The sequence below is a fragment of the Archocentrus centrarchus genome, chromosome 2, assembly GCF_007364275.1.
Source record: "Archocentrus centrarchus isolate MPI-CPG fArcCen1 chromosome 2, fArcCen1, whole genome shotgun sequence".
NCBI lineage: Eukaryota > Metazoa > Chordata > Actinopteri > Cichliformes > Cichlidae > Archocentrus > Archocentrus centrarchus.
Genome location: NC_044347.1, coordinates 16,097,932 through 16,115,381, shown reverse-complemented (window position 1 = coordinate 16,115,381; position 17,450 = coordinate 16,097,932).

The window sequence follows — 17,450 nt, the reverse complement described above, 5'->3', positions numbered from 1 at the left end:
TGCAGATTAAGCAGGTCAGAGTTGTGCAGTCAGAAAGTTTCTTGCTTTTGTTGCGCCTTGTGTTTTGCCCTATGTCAGCATTACTGATCCAAGGCTTTCTGGCCTTTTTGGGTTAATGTGATTTTAATTTGAACAAACACGTTATGTTCATTTGATAATTTATTTAGCTGCATCCGCATCTATTCATTTGCATTCTACAAGAGGAAGGACCCGTTTTATCATCTCCTATAATGTATTGTGTCCACTCTCAAGGCCGTTTGAAGCAGCTTCAAAAGGGGGTCCGCTCATTCGAAATTCAATTCAAGCAACACGTGAAGCTGCTTTTCACGGGCTAAAAATAGCTCGCGCTCTCTGCGAGTCTCAGTAAAAGCAGAAAAAGCATTAGAAACAGTGTGCAAGGCTTTAACTGTCTGTTCTTCCCTAATTTCGGGGAAGAGTGATTTGCAAATGCCCCCATTATGTCCCTGTATCCTGCAAACATTTTTTTTTATTTTATTTTTTTAGTTATTTCACTTTCAAACAGTTGGCAGCACACGTGGCTGCATTTGTAATCCAAATCTTCCCTGTCCACTGGTCCGTGTGACGTTAATGTCCAAGCTGGTTATTTTGAATATGTTCCAAAATGTTTTGGGCGTTGTTCGAACAATTCAGCATCTTGCTTCTCTATTCAAATGCTGTATAAATATGAGCTGAATTTTAATACTTGCATCTTTTCTTGAAATAGGGACGCAAGGGCCGGGCAGCCTCACTGCAAGAACTGTAGAGGAAACCAATCATCTTTGAGAGCTCACAGTCAGATATGGAGGTCCACTGATGCTGACAGATTAGCCAGTGAGCCATGCCTGTGCGGGTCCAGATTTTTCTGTTCCTGAAGTTACCTTATGCTCTCGGTCCTGTGCCTGATGTCATAACCGTTGTGATTTTGTGGCGGCCCTAGGCCCCTGACTATGGAGTTGCATTAGCCTTGGTGGAAGTGACAGTGCAAGTCATTTCAGCTTAGGATCATTTCCTCAGATAAGAAGGCCCACATATCTTTTAAAAAAGAGTTTATGATAGACTTTTTCTTTTAGATTTATGAACACATTTATTCTCTCAATTATCTCCTTATTTCCCTTCATTCACTGAACAAAAAAAGGTGCTTGGTACACAGTTATGTTAAAGACTCTGAACACAGCTAGAAATAAACATGAAATCTTCTTCTTCCTTAATTAAAGAAACTCTCCAAGCATGACGGCCCATCTCCCCGCCCCATCTTTCCTCCCAAAAAATGATCACTCACTGTCTGTGTGTGCCATGCTAATGAGTTCGTCTATGAACGATGACTTTCTCATGCAAGCCCTCCGACAGTCTGCTTTTTCAAACCGTGGCACGGCTTCCAATTTGGCAGGAGGCTCTTGATCTGCCGAGGCAGTGAATGCAGAGAGACTTTAACTATTTATGGGCGTGTTTTGGAAGCCTGTTCGGACTGGAGGAACAGAAGAAGACAGCGGAAGAGAGGAGGGGGGAGTTGTGACATAATGCCATGAGGCAGGGCTCGGCCTGCTGGGACTTCCATTATCCCACTCGGTTCCTGGTAAACACACGGCTAACAGCTAGGTGAGGCAGCAGCTATTAATAGCTCTCCGTGTACCCACCACTCCCACCCTCTATGCTGCACACACACACGCACTCATGAATAAATGTATGCAGTGACACATGCATACAAGCAGCCACACTCATCCATAAACAAACACAGGTGGATGCACATGCTTCCACAGTGATGCTCTCCTCCTCTCTTTTCCATCTTTCTCCCCTCACCCTCTCTGTGCCTTTTCTTTGTGCTCCCTTTCTCCCTCCATCTCCTCTTGGCAGTACCGATCCTTCTCCTACTTATCATATGTTCTCTAACAGATGGTGGATATGATAATTACCAAACAGACTAAACAGTAAGCAAATGAAAAATCCTGTGACTCTGTCTCTCTCTCTCACACACACACACACACACACATGCACACACACGCACGCACACATGCTTTTGCCACCCCTGACAGGCTGACAACAGGAGAGAGAAGGAAATCTCAGGTAGGATTCCTGCAAAAGGCTAAAAGAAACAAGCGCACACAGTCACAGTAACACACTTTCATAAAATAACGATTACAGATCTTTATGCCTGCCATGATCAGTTTGACAGTACCCCCCCCCCCCCCCCCCCCCCCCCCCCCCCCAGAGCAACCAAACCAATTACAGTGCCAGCAGTTTTAATGAATCCTTTCATTAGAACGAAACACCCCGACTGAAAATGCAGATTCAGTGCTAAATCCTGCCCCTCATTCCAAACTAGAATACTGCATTCCTTCCTGCCCTCTTTTTCAGCCCCTCTTCCTTCATTTCTCCACATGTGCCCCATTTCTATTCCCCTATTTGCCTATTTAAACATGACACTGCTTTCACATCCGTGCTGCATTCCTGCTAATGTGTCGAGCCTCACATCAAAAATATTTACTCACCCGAATTCAGTGCAGCTCTTAGAATATAAATAACCAATATAAATAAAAAATGTCCCGAAGCTTAACCCTTTGAAGCCTGAACTATGAAATATTTGAAAATTTGATTTAAAAAAACATATATACATATATAAAACATATATAAAAACATATATAAAACATGATGGTTTTTTCTCTGTTTCCCATTCAATGTTTTGGGTACACTGCAGGTTTTGCCACTGTGGAAAAATAACTGTGTGATGGGATACCCGTTGTCCAGCGTGTCCATCATTTGTCCAGTGTGTTGACCGTTTTGCTGAAGCCTTCGTTACTTACTGTGCTTTTTGGATATCTTTGACCCAAAGAACTGCGACTGTGTTTGTCAGCTGGATTCACTGACGTGCTGCACAGGCTCATTTTTATGGATCTCTAACTTGACGTTGGACGATTCACATTAGCAGCCACTGCACTGTTTTATTTTACCTTCATTATATCACAGTTTGTAGTGTGTTTGCAGTGTGTTGAATGAGTTAGTTGTGTTGCTTTCTACAGAACACTACAGCATATTTTGCATGTGGTTTCTTCTTGGTGAACATCACCTGCCCTAATTACAAAGTATTTCCAAACAACGGTTGATGATCCATTTCGAGGGACACGCTCTTCGCCTTCTCAGAAGAGCTGAAGCTGTTATAGCTGCAAAGGGTGGGCCGACTTCATATTAAACCCTATCAATTAAAAAAGGCAATGTCACTCAAGTTCATATGTGTGTGAAGGCAGATGAGCAAATACTTATGGCAATAGTAGTGTGTAGTACATTTAGCCTAACTTCATAAATTCAGTAAGCTGCATTTAAGACTACACTGTCTTAGTTTATAAAGCACGAAGCTCCACACTGAAGATGAATGACTCTGCATCATCATTGCAATATGAATAATATCTCATGTCAGCCTTGAGGTGTGAATCTGCCCCTTAATTGCACCTGCTTGTATTTCTATTTTTTTTCCCTCCTTTTAAAATGTCTCAAACACGTTTCTTCTCCCCTCTCAGTCTTCATTTCCTCCTCCACTTCTCCTTTGCTCCAGTACCTTCCACCTCTTGAAATGTCTCCCCTGAAGCTGTATAACAATTAATGAGGCCATATATCATAATTAAGGCAAAAATAATACGTTGTCTCCTCTCCTATCTCATATGCTCTCAATTTTAATGAAGCTCTCACAGAGCCAGACACGTGCTCTGAAAAGAAAGATGACTTTTTAATTGCTTCTGTGTGGACATATTTGAAGTGACACCTCTGATTTTGCCCCAGCAAATATGTTACTAATAATATCTTGGCTGCCCTGAGTACCAGGGCCTCATGTCCAAAGATGAGTCAAATGTGATGCTTATATCTTTGTGCATTCAGGTGTGGGTTTTATTCATATTTCAACTTTTTCTCTGTAGTAACTGATCTCAAAGCATCTCTGCCTCCTTTCGCTGATGTATTCTTCTTCTACTCACCAGAACTGTCTCCTAAGCTTTGCTCCATAAAAAAATAATTACTCTAGTTTCTATCAGGCCAAGGTTTCATCATGTCTCTGTTTTCCCCTGTAACCATGAAAAACATATTGTTCATTACACGTGAGGAATAGCTGTGTTTGGGTTGGGTGGTCCCTTGATGCGTGTTGTGCTAAACCCTGCCCAGCCAACAAATGCACTGCCATAACTTTCTATTTATAAGCGTTCATCTGTCTCAATAAACTCACACACTTATTTCATGTGCATGCTGCAGCGCCTGATAAATGGCACCCCGTGAGCAGGTATGACACAGAGAGCAAGAGAGCCAGCCAAGCAACAACCACACAAACAAAGTCTCTATTACTGCGTTTGCAAATGTTTGTGTGTGCTTGTAAATGGCTGAAAAAGACCATTAACACCCACACCAGCAGTTTCTTAGTGTGTTTTGTTAGTGTGCTGCAGTGGCTACTCATATTGCAACATCTTTATCATTTGTGCATATTATGAGATTGTTATGTAAAGCTGCATGATTCATCTGCCTCTCAAAAACTTCCCTAATGGCAAAACTGAATAGTAAAAACGATTAAAGAGCCCTTCAGATGAACCTTGTTAATGTGTATTTATGTTGATTTTTTTCTGTTGATTTCACCACAATGTACCAATAACAGTCTCAGAAACGTGGATTCAGATTGCAACACGGATTCGGGGATAAGCAACCAATCATATCAACGTGCAGAGAGTGGCTCGCTTGTCAAAGTTAGAAGCACATTGTGAGAGCACGGCTGTGCTGAAGGCATGTTACCCTTCTCTTTGCATTTCATCGTAGTTTGAAAGTCTCCGCTTCTGTTTTGCTGCTCTGCTTCCTCATTCGTGTGTGTGTGTGCGCGCCCCGTGCTTTCCTCCACGAGTGTCACCGAGAAACAGATTCACAGAGCTGAGCTGACACATGCACAGCAGAAGGAGGGGTGGGGGGGGGGGGGGGGGGGGGGGGGGGGGGGGGGGTGGAGGTAGGGGAAACATTACTTGATGACAGTTCCCAGTCCTGCCAGCGTTAGATGGCTTTTGGATATTATTTTCAATTTCTTCTGAATTTGAAGTTTGATGCGGAAGCAGCACAGATTGTGGTCTTTGCGGCCTGCATGCTTTGCAAAAGTCAAGCAGGCCGCAAAGACCACAATCTGTGCTGCTTCCGCAGCACAGATTGTGGTCTTTGCGGCCTGCATGCTTTGCAAAAGTCAAGCAAGCTGGCCGATAGCTAAAACCAAAACAATGTAACCCCAAAGTTTATGTTTTCAATTCATGTTTTTAGGCCTGTGTTCTGCGGGGTCTCTCTGACACACTGCACTGGCAAAAGTGGTTAAAAAGTAAATTGGGTTTCTCCGGTGAAAGAAACCTCTCCAAAGCGCCTTCTGCAACGCAGGCTAAAAAAAAAGAGGCCAGTCCAAAGCAGGTCATGCCTTTAACTACATCTCTACCTATCCAATCTAAACTCACACCAATTTTTCATCCACTCCCAGGACCCAGCATGCAGCCTTCTCCCTCTCTGCTCTCTGCCCTCCATCATCTTCTCAGTGAATTTATGTTTCCTGTTACTTTGGAACTTTGATCTGTTATCTACTTTGGCCTTAGGCTTGATATCAAGAGGACACTCAAATCGTATTTCGTCTGGGCTCGCCCGCACTCAAATGACCATTAAATCTTATTTTCTCATTCCCTGGTGGCGCCTAACTCAGTTTACCAGCCTACTACCAGGAACAAGAAGGGTTTTCCAAAACCTTAGACCCTAAAGCCAGTTACACAACAGATGCAAACAAAGCATTAAAAGCAGTGTATGACCCAATATGACAATTTTGGGGCTTTTTTTTTTTTTTTGGATGGTCTGTAGCTACTCAGCATTATCCCGAGACTATACTGTTGCTGGAATTAAGGCAAGTCATTCCTTTGGCACTGTGACATCCTAAAAAAGTACCCACTTGAGAAATCTTCCAAAAAAACATTAAACTAAAGAGCTGTTTTGCTATCTTGCTGTATTGTAAGGCACTGAAAACATTCTGTACGAGGGTGAATACGAGTAATTGGAGATGCACAGTTCCCGAGGACCTCGGATGATGCGTTATCACTTACAGACACAGTGGATCTTTCCTCCTCTGCCACATTTAGACATGCTCCTTAAATCTTATTTCACCGGTGTTGGTTGATGATAACGTTTGATCCTTCCAGGGAACACTCGAAGAGTTCCTGGAAAGACTCATAAGCGTCGTACAATTACAGTTACAAACCTCTGATGCATTCTTTTCTTTTCTTGATTGTTTGTTTTCTCACGAGTTTTAACAAAAAAAGTCATCAAGTGCTCAGCACGGTATCCAAACTCTCCCTGGGGTTCCCTTTAAGGTCACTTCATTTATGGATAGCATTTTAGGGTGAATGTCTTCCACCATCACAATAGAGAAATCCTCATTCATTTGTGCTATTTCACAGATTTGACTGAGTAAACACCAACAAAAAAATACTTGAAGGGAAGGAGGCGGTTCATTGAACAGGGTCGTCTTTGTCTCTGTGTGCCGCTGAGGCCGCTGAGCAGAAAAGTTAGTTTCCTGCCTTGACACACAGCAATAGTGCGCCATTATTGTTGCTGTTGTTGTTGAGGCTGCTCGGCGCAGTAATTACTGGGGGGAACCCCAAAGCACAAAGAACGGGAGAGAGAGAAAGTGCAGGAGTGTGTAATCAGGATGACACGCTGTTTCCTGCTGATGCTGAACCCAGTCACCCTCATAGAAATATAGTGCTTAGAACATATCCTACCCAAAATCAGGAAAGGTATAAAAAGGTACAGTGCTTATATTTTCTATGATATGAACGTTTGAAACATATGTTCAGGCCTGACACGTCTTCTTTTATCCTCCACTTGTCCAGTTTCCTCAGATTTTTTTTCGACACACTGCACTTCCTGCTGACATATGCCAAGTTTTTGTCTAATAGCTCTTTGGGAATCATCTTGTCGGTGCAAAAATACTGTTTTATGCCTGTTGAACTGTGTTATCTTTGGCCTTTTTCATACATTCGACTAACGAAATGGGAACAAATGATGTGTTTTGTGATAGGCTGCTAGTAAAAAGTGCCCAAAGACACAATTTAAAATTGGTTCTGGTTCATCTCTTGTGTTTGGTGCCTTTTTTTGTGCTTGAATGATTTATAGGTTAGTGTGAAGTGGATGAACCAGTAAAACAAGCCAAAAAAATCATTCCTCTGAAAATGGTCAGGTATGAGGACTGGGCTGAAAATGAGTGAAAAAGCAGCCAATGTCCAAAGAAACCCTTTGAAAGACCTTCAGAAAAACCCAGAGAACTACTGCTCAAGACTGCAAAATATTAAGAAATGGGGTGAACAGTACTGTGCTTTTTAAAAATCCTTAGTCAGTTTACTTTGGAATAACCAGCAATCTGTATGGAGCTCTGTTTAAAAGCTGATCGAGGCCACTTGGAAAGGAAAGGGGGCCTCAACTACGATGAGGTGTTAATTAAAGGAATAAAACAGCATAACAATGCAGTTTAAAACATACTGAGCCTTTGAAGGGTGAATAAGATATATTGTAGGCAGGTACAGCTAGCTACTGGATATTCTATGAGTTCTGTTTCTATGTCCTCCCTCCTGGCTCCAGGCCTGCTGTCAAGTCCAATAATGACCACATTGTTTTGGTGCCATCAGCATCACTGGTGGCTAAATGTTTGTCTTACTCACCCACAGAAAAAAAAAAAACCAAAAGAGCTTCCCAGAGCAGGCTTTGAACGTTTCGTGCATCTGTGCGGTGAAAGAAGAAAGGCGAGATAGTGAGGTGGCTCAGAGGAACTAGTTTGGTAGTTTAGAAAACTTGTGTTTGCTGATGTTCACATTGGTTGCTTTAACTTGTGTATCTGTGCCTAGTTGAAGGCATGTGTGTGTTTGCGAGAGAAGGGGAGAGAGAGAGTTGGCCGAGGCAGTGGAAAATGTGCGAGCCAGAGACGATGACGTTGGCTGAGTGGAGAAGAACAGACTACTTCCTGAAAACCAATTCAACTCTTTGACTAAACACTCACTCCAACAGACCTTCTTTAGCTCTCTCTTTTCTCTCTTTCAGCGGCGCCAGCTGAGACTTCCTGTGTTTAACTCATTGCACTTCATACAGCACGGCACGCATACCTAATTAGACAAAGCAGGAAAAACCAGCTGATCTAATTTCTATCTTTAATATTCTGCGTTGCCTAATAGAGCCGTTACTTTTGTCTGAATCAGTCAGCTGTACGGCCACACTGATTGCAACAAATCAGTGAAATTTCTTCCAAATCACGGCAACAAGGAATATTTTCATCTAAATAATGTGCAGCTCTCACGTTCACTGTCACACGTTTGGTGTCTAAGAGAAGAGTAAAAAGGACTTTAACTTCATGCTGCTGGAACATCTGATTCTTCCTAACCTGGATTCTCTCAGGAGTCTGTGATTCTGATCGGCCCTGCAGGAGCAGCAGCTGCAGCACGGAGAACAAGGGCGCACACATCACACACACACACGCACATCACACACACACACACCGGAAACACACCAACACACACATAAAGTGGGTCAGGTAATTAACAGTTTGGAGATCTCAGCTAGCTTTAATCTAATCAAACCAACCTGCCTACATCTCCCCCATGGGTTCACACAATATTTTACACACAAACACACACACAAACAAACACACACATTTTCCTTTATATCAATCATCAGCTTTGCACTTTTGGTCCCTCGCTGCGTTCAATTACCCACAACTTCAAATATTTGTTTGTCAAAAGACTTTTTGTTGATATTGTTTATGTTTGATGACAGGCACTCATTAACACCATCATGTAGATTACTCTATTCCCATAATGTAACTGAATAATCTTACTTTTGTTTGTTAATGCGAGGGGCAAAATTACTAAAATCATATTTTGGAGACATTTAATAAAGAAAAGTGAGAAACAAAAAGACAACATCTTTAACGATGTGCTTTAGAGCTGCAGGTCAATATTAATAATGTTGAGGTTTATGTGCAGGTTTAAAGCAACTTCCAGGTATGCTGACATCACTATAACACGTGCCCAGAAATTATGACTCGGAGCTGATTCTGTGTCAAATCTCTGCCTGACCCTGTGAAAATATGACTGCTAATTATGAGATGATGTGTTTCAGATCATTTTTATGGAGTAATTAGAAAAATAATGTAACAAGTAGTACTGGGGTCAGTCGTGGATCGGTCTCCCCAGATCCCGGGCCTCAGCATTATTGAGACAATGTGGGAGACAAAGAGCAATGAGAGACAATCTATTCTCATTTATTCCATTTATCTTCAGCAGAAAAGTTAATTAGTGCTCAGTGTGCTGTAAACTCAAAGTCAAAGTCAGTCCAGATGCCACACAACCTATGAGTCCAACTCAATTTCAAGCCTTTGTGAGTCTTTTCACAGTGCATGCGCCCATAAAAGGGATTCTGGGGCAAAAAATTACATCAATCTGTGTGCTAAATTAAGCTTTTTTCAGTCAAATCTCTTCTCAAATATCACAGTAAAGTCAGCTGTTTTCAGGTACGTTGGAATCACTATTAAATAATTATTAAACAATTAAATACCTCAGCAAATCATCCTCCAGTAGGTAGGTAAGTATTGAACATGTCATTATACATGACTTGAAAAGAATGCCACTGCTAATACTGCTGAGCAATCTCTATAAACATATGTGCACTTTAATATTTCATTCTGCATAACGTGTGACAGGATAGCCACAGGCTCAAGCCCAGATTTCAACACAACTAAGCAAAAATACACAAATTTAACACATTTGATTGTTGCCTAAGACAATTTCTACACTGTCAGCAGCAGCACAGGTTTCAGTAAATCCTGACACCTCTATCTAACCCATCAAACAGTACAAATTAAAGATGTTATGCTATCTACAGAAGCAATACACAGTGCAAGCTAGCTCGTCTCATCTTGTATGACTGAATAAGCAGATCTGTGCCATCTCAGCGTGCTCTAATTCAGCCCTAAACCTGACATTATTACACTCCTGCAGCTGACAATTTCATCATTAGAGACATTTCTCATCCCACTGCAGTTAACGTTATTATTTCTACAGTGGTGACATGGTTTATTCATCTGTAAAGTCTCACCATGTGTGTGCCTGTGTGCGTGCATGAGTTTGTGTGCTGCACTGAGAGTAGCCAGCTGCAGTTGCCTAAGAATTAAGTTCTGCCTCAGGGCCGCCTCCTGACTCTTACTATGAGCTGGATTGGGAGCACTCTGGATGGAGGGTGGAAAATAGTGCAAGTGTATGGAGGGGGGGGGCATTTCTGCAACCTGGTTTAGCTGCAGTAAACAACAACACAGAAACCCATCTACTTCAAGATACACATACAATGTGAAACCAAGATTAATACGGGCACAAGTGGCTCCTTCTTTGCTCCTGGACAAATTTTCTGGCTCATTGAGTCCTTTTAGAAACGGCGAGCAGCAGCAGCTACAAGATGCTGCCTGCAACTAGAATGACAACAAGACCCATAAACTCATAAAAGTCTATTTATTGTCCCATTTCTTTTGGCTCATGTCCATTTGCTTCATATAAACAAGCAATCCTGGCCTTGAGATTCCTCTCAAAGCCATGTGACCAGATTTCCTCTTATATAAGTTTTGACTCGCCAGTAGACGCTTGACATGTAGCACACGCAGGTCGTTAGAAGCTTAAAAAAGGGGGGGTCTTATTTTGGGTTTCTGTTCCCTTTAGGGACAAAGATGCTATACAGACATTTATAGGTTCATTTGTGACTGCGATCATCTGCTTCACTGATGCTTGAAGAGGGCGAGGCTGCTATGACAAGACACAGGCCCACTTCTGAACACCTAGGCCATTTTCATCTGGCAGCACGCCCGTGGTGGGAAGCCTAAATGTTATCGGGATCTGACGAGTTCCGGTCATTTTACTGCTTTCTGATTAATCGGTAACGGAAAAGACAAATACCACCACCACCACCACCTCACAACTTCATTTTAATATGCCAGTTTTAATATCTGCAGTAGGGAGCTTGAGTGAAGTTCTGATTGTGGGCTGCAACAGCTGCAATTTTTTATCTATTCTTCTACGTCTGTGTGTGCTTTTGTGACTGCCTTTGTGAGTCCCCCCCCCCCCCCCCCCCCCCCCCCCCGTGTGCCACATGGCTTTATAAGGAGATGAGACAGATTTATCTCAACTAAATATAAACAATACACTAGACTGTCTGGAAAGGCAATCAGACAAAGATAGTAAAATTACGCTCAACTGCACATTAACTTTAACTCCATAAGGTTTTGCACTGTTTTTTTAGAGCAACTCACAAAAAACAAACAAACAGTGAAATTGGATGCGCAGCGTGACCTTGTCAAAGATATGAAGAGTTATTTTATTTAGAACAATTCAAAATTTTTTTATGTATTCTCAGAGCAAAACAAAGCTATCAAAAGTACGTCTCTACTATCGATACGTGACCGAACCTGCTGACCTGTGGATGAGCGCTGATGTGCCGACATAAATGTCATCCAGGGATATGAAATCTCAGAGCTCAGCTGGAGCCGGTTTCCTCTTCATGTGATTATGTTTTTAACATGACTAAAAACATCATACAGTGGAGAGAAGGACAGGATGGGAGGACTGACAGGAGGACGCCAACCCACAATCCAGACTTTCTGCGACAACACAAACGTCCAAGGCCAGCAGACAAAGTTAAACTCGAGATTGAATTAAAGGGTAGACAGGAAGGCAATAACGGATATAGATCCAAGCAATCAGCAACCTCGTGAATATACACAGAGAGACAACACAGCAGCTGGGACCTGCAATCGTATTATCTTTGTCTCATAGTTGAGGACTAAAATCTTAAGACATCAAAAAAGCAGTGATTTTTTCTTTTAACTTGTTTTGTCTTCAGTTTGCTTTGAAAAGCATCCACTGACACTTCCTCTTGCAGCAGTGTTGCTAATGTCATCACACAGACAAGACGGGGAGAACAAGCCGATCCTAAATACTGCAACAGACACACTTAAAGGCTTCTCGTGATCCGAAAGCTGGCCTTACACACATGCAACCAAATGATCTGTAAATACTAACCAAGCAGATCTCCATTAAGAGCCCCCACTGCCAGCGGGGGGAGGGAGGGCTGTAAGGTTAATCACTGTGAAAAAGTGCAGAACTGAGAGTGGTTACATTAATACTGCTGATGAGGCCAAATGGTCAAAATCAAAGCAGCAGACGCACACAATGAGACAAAGCCACAAAAGGGCCAAGCGTGACCAGCTCCACTGCGACCAAGTCAAGGTCGAGGTAGTGCTGAAGAGTTGGCTCACGTCATCCATGAGTGTGTGCGCGTCTTCAAACATCGAAGCACGACTGGTTTGGTTCCCTTCTGATTTGTTGCACGTGGCGCACAAAGCTGCGAGCGCAGGGTGTCGGTTTGCAGCTCCCAGTCACCAACTTCCAATGAAAATTACCGTTAGTGTGACCACAGCATCAGGCTCTTACAATGCTGCAGCCTACGAGTTCAAACTGTGCAACTAATAACGAACTGATGGCAGATCATTTTTCATCTTTCTTGCCTTGTTATGGTACCAGCATTATGATAAGTTGGGTCTAACTTTTCCTCCTCGAACCTCATCTTTTTCATTACCATTTGTTGCCCAATCTTGAATAATTTGGCTGCAACTGCCGATTATTTTTCATTATCAGTTAATCTTCACCTATATTTTCTTTTTTTAATCCTTCAACTAGTCATTTGATCTTCAAACAGTAAAAAAGGAGCATTAATTTTGCAATTTATAATCTATATAAGAGACAAATCTATGCTTTTCTATTCATCTACAATGCATACCTCAGTTGAAAAGTGACTTATCTACCTAGAATTCACTTTTTAGGTCCAGGCATACATTTTAAAAATGCTTGAAGTCCGCATTATTTTATTTCTCTGCGTCTGTCACTCCTGCGACCTCGCCACCTCATCTGACATCTGTCACCACAAACGTGCCCTCTCTGAGCGAAGCGTGTCCTCGGAGGCAGAGTGAAGCGGTGCGAGTTGAGTTAGCATCGTACTGTCAGCATGCAAGCACATGCTTTGTAGAGCACTGGGTTCATGCACACACGAGCACACACAGACACACACACACACACAGACCCACTCTAGAGATCAGAGTGCCAGGGCTGTCACTGGGGTCAGTGGGGAGATGTGCGATATCTTGACAGAGCTGAAGTGCTCACTGACGCACAAACGCTGCCGAGCCTCAAAGTCTGTCCTTGTCCCTTGGAGTGACCAAGAGAGTGTCTGTGTGTATTGTAAAGCATGTGCGTGTGTGTGTCAGTTAGCTATTGTGTGCTTTTGATATTATTTTAAATCAGGCTGAAATTAAGGCTTTAATGCATGTGCTGTTTTTTTTTCCCCCTGTTATTTTTTGATATACACTTACTGGTCATTTTATTAGGCACACCGTGATAAGTAGGTTGGACCCCTTTTTTGCCTTCAGAACTTTAATTCTTTGTGGCACAGATTCAACAAGGTGCTGGAAACATTCCTCAGAGATTTTGGTCCATATTGATATGACAGCATCACACAGTTGCTTCAGATTTGTGAGCTGTTTCTCATAAATAATGAGTATCTCCCATTCCACCACACCTCAAAGGTGCTCTATTAAGAGCTGGTGACTGTGGGGACCATTAGAGTACAGTGAACTCACTGTCATCTTCAAGAAACCAGATTGAGAATTTCATGTTTTCATGCTGTTTACACCAAATTCTGACTCTAGCATCTGAATGCTGCTGTAATGAGTGGTTATTTGAGTTACTGCTGCCTGCCTGAAGCTAGCCGTTCTCCTCTGACCTCTGGCATCAACAAAACATTTACTCCCAGAGAACTGCTGCTCACTGGATATTTTTTCTTTTTCAGACCATTTTCTGCAAAAACCCTAGGGATGGTTGTGTGGGAAAATTCCACTGGCTTAGCAGTTTTCTGAAATACTCACACCAGCCAGTCTGGCACCAACACCCCATGTCACTTTCAAAGTAACTAAAGTCACCTTTCCTCCCCATTCTGATGCTCAGCTTGAACTTCAGCAGGTCATCCTGCCTTAATACATTATTGAGTTGCTGCCGTGTGATTGCCCGATTAAATATTTGCAGTAACAAGCGGTTGAACAGGTGTACCTAATGAAATGGTCAGTGAGTGTATCTCACTGACATGCTGTTAGCATTAACTTGGCTGAGCAACTCGCCTTTCACCTGGCTTTCATTCATCCTTTCCCCTTTAGGCTGTAAACAGCTGTGGTCTAAAGTTTCCATCCACTCATCACCGGCATGAATGTCACGGTAATTTGGGCCTTTTAATGATTTCTTTGAACTGTTGTTTTTCCAGGGTGGAATGATTGTACATCTTTAATGACTTGAAAAAGCAAGAATTGGGTGCAAAAGTTTGAATTTATTTAGGATTTTCTCTAAACCACACAGAGTCAAAATTATACACACAGGCTCAAATAGATACATACACACACTTAAATCTTTTAATAAGTGGTGCTGAAGGTTCTCCAGCGTCTTTTAACCCGACAAGACCAAGGCTCGATAACTTCTCATCAGTGATCATGATTGACTGCAACTTCTGACCACATCTGTGGCTATATTAGATGGACATTAGGCTAGTCCATGCCAAACGCAGCCATAAGAATAATTAATTAAACATGCGCTAGTCATGCAGGTGTGGACTAAACCACTGGCTCCAGATTCTGGGGTGGGGGAGCAATTACTTCTCAGTAGTCCAGAAGACTGGAAGAGGAGTTTGTTTCTTCTCTATTTAATTGGCTTACATTAAATCAATTAATTAATGGATTACTTCACAGCAGTGGTGGTGTTGGCAGTGGTAGGTAGTATTAGAGTTATGTAAGTTAGAAGAAGAAATCCTGACAATCTGCCATAAAAGGCACACATAGCTAAAAAGATGACTTTAAGCTGCTTTTGCTTTACCTGTTTGCCATCCATCAGTGTAAGTTCTCTTTCCTCGTTTGTAACTGTGCGGTTTGAGGATGCTGAGCTGCTGCTGAGTCTTTATTCTTTGCTTCTTAAAGTCTTAAAAGTCTCCTTTTCTGTGTGGGGGGTTTTGGAGAGTGTGTGTGTGTGTGTGTGTGTGTGTGTGTGTGTGTGTGTGTGTGTGTGTGTGTGTGTGTGTGTGTGTGTGTGTGTGTGTGCGCGCACATGTCATGCCAAGCAGTGAGTGGGAGGACTGAGACATACAGTAGATGCCTGAAACATAATGGAAATCGGATTTGGCACGCCAGTCCATCTTGGCGAATTGAAACACCCACCATGGCCTTAAACAACTCAGAGACAGGGCTGCTTCTTTAAAGGTCACATGAGGTTAGAAATCTCTTTATTTTAAACAAACTTCTTGCTCTCGAGCTACAATGAAAGGGCTTCAGTGTAGAAACACTTTGTACTGCTGCAGGATCTGCAAGCACATCTCTAAATAGTGCAAACTGTGTTTAAGTAGGTAACATCGTATGGGAGGCGGGGACGTGCCGCGCAGTTAATTGTGAGATATTCTTGCTGGGCTTGTGTTGCAGATGTGTTGTGCGATTTCCTGAATGACACAAAGCAGATACAATAAGTTCTGAAAGACTTTTTGAGCGATCTCGTTGAAACATCAAAGTGCTGCGATATGAGCGTTTCTTGATCCACTGCTTAAAACTGTTTATGCAGCGCGGCAGTGAGCGCACACTGCATCTACACAGCCAAAGAGATCAGCACCCAGCTGAGAGCAGCTGGCTGATAAGCCTTCCCCTTGCTGCGCTGATAAAAAGGCTGCTCACAACTTGACCCAATGGGTTAACATTGCCAAGACTGCAGTAAGGTAATAAGGCAATAAAAGCGAGGCTTTTAGGTAAAAACTGAAGACTCTTTTACCAATTTCTAAATGAATTGCTGCATATAAGCAGAGCAGGGATTGGCACACTAAGAAATGACTCACATTATCAGCCAATACCCGGCTGGGAAATAAGTTCCCCTCCTGAGATTAAGCCACTTCATCAAGGTCATTTTATTAAAGCCTGTTCAGATATTCAGCGCCCAACCTTGAATTTATGGATTCTAAAAGCATAAAACACATTGTGCAAATATTAATATAAACCCAGAAAGTAAAAAAAAAAATGATTGAGGCATTGGAAAAAGGTTTGAAAAACAGCATTGTCTACACACAATCCAGGTTTTGTGTGCGTGCCGTGATTGCAGTGTAGTTTAATATGTTTTGATGCTTTGGGACTGCCTGCAAATGAGGATGTGGGTACAGATGCTTCTGTGTGTCATTAAGCTCGAGCCTGCATTCCTTATGAAATGTGAGGAAAACAAACTACAACAGCGATTTTTTGCCCAGCAAAAAGGTGGTGCTATTGTGTTTATATGGACGCTATTTACGTTTCAAAGAGAACAAGTAACGGAGTGTTCCCATCTAGCCATTTTCATGAGTGGATCATCTTAAACGGTGGCAGTACATCAGCTTCCTGATGAGAGAACTGGTTTCATGCTGTTTTCTATTGTTGATATTTACTTAATAGAACATAGAAAACATACTATATGTTTAAACTGGAAAAAAAATAAGGTCATTTTGAATTTGATGGCAGAACTTCTCAAAAAAGTTGGGACCAGTTCATGGATTCTTCTATGAAGCCACGCTGCTGCAGGTGGTTTTTAGGGAAATACACAAGACCTTAAAAAGTTGTCTGGATGGGAGCATGTTACTCAAAAACCTGTATATACACCTTTTAGGTGTCGTTCCAGATGTGCACTCTGATGATTTCATAGGCTCTAATGCACCCCCCCTCCCGATATACAGGCTTTGAACTGACAGCTGATAAGCTCTCTTTAGTCCAGAGGACATGTCATCCACATTTTCCCTGAAGAATTTCAAATTAGGATTTGTCTGACCACAGATCAGTTTCCACTTTGCCTCAGTCACTTTTATATGAGCTTTGGCTCAGAGAGGACAACTGCGTTTCTCCATCACATTCACGTATGGCTTCTTCATTGGATGGTAGAGCTTTAACCTGCATGTGTGGATGGCACAGTGAGCTGTTCAGTGATGTCTGGAAGTGTTCCTGATTCTGTGTTTTTAATGCAGTGCTGCCTGAGGGCTCAGACATCACACGCATCCAATAATTGATTTTCACTCGAGTCCCTTCAGCACAGAGATTGCTCCAGATTCTCAGTATGTATTGTAGCTATTTAAAGTCTTCGCAATTTATGTTGATCATTACTCTGGAATTGTGCAACAATTTATAGCCAGTTTTCTTGCAGACTGGCGAAACGCTGCCTAAGATGCTCTTTTTATACCAAATCATGTTACTGACCTGCTGCCAGTCAACATAAATAACTGTAAAATGTTCCTCCATTTTAAAACCACTTTTCCAGCCTTTCCAGCATTCTGTTTACATTTTACACAGGATCCCA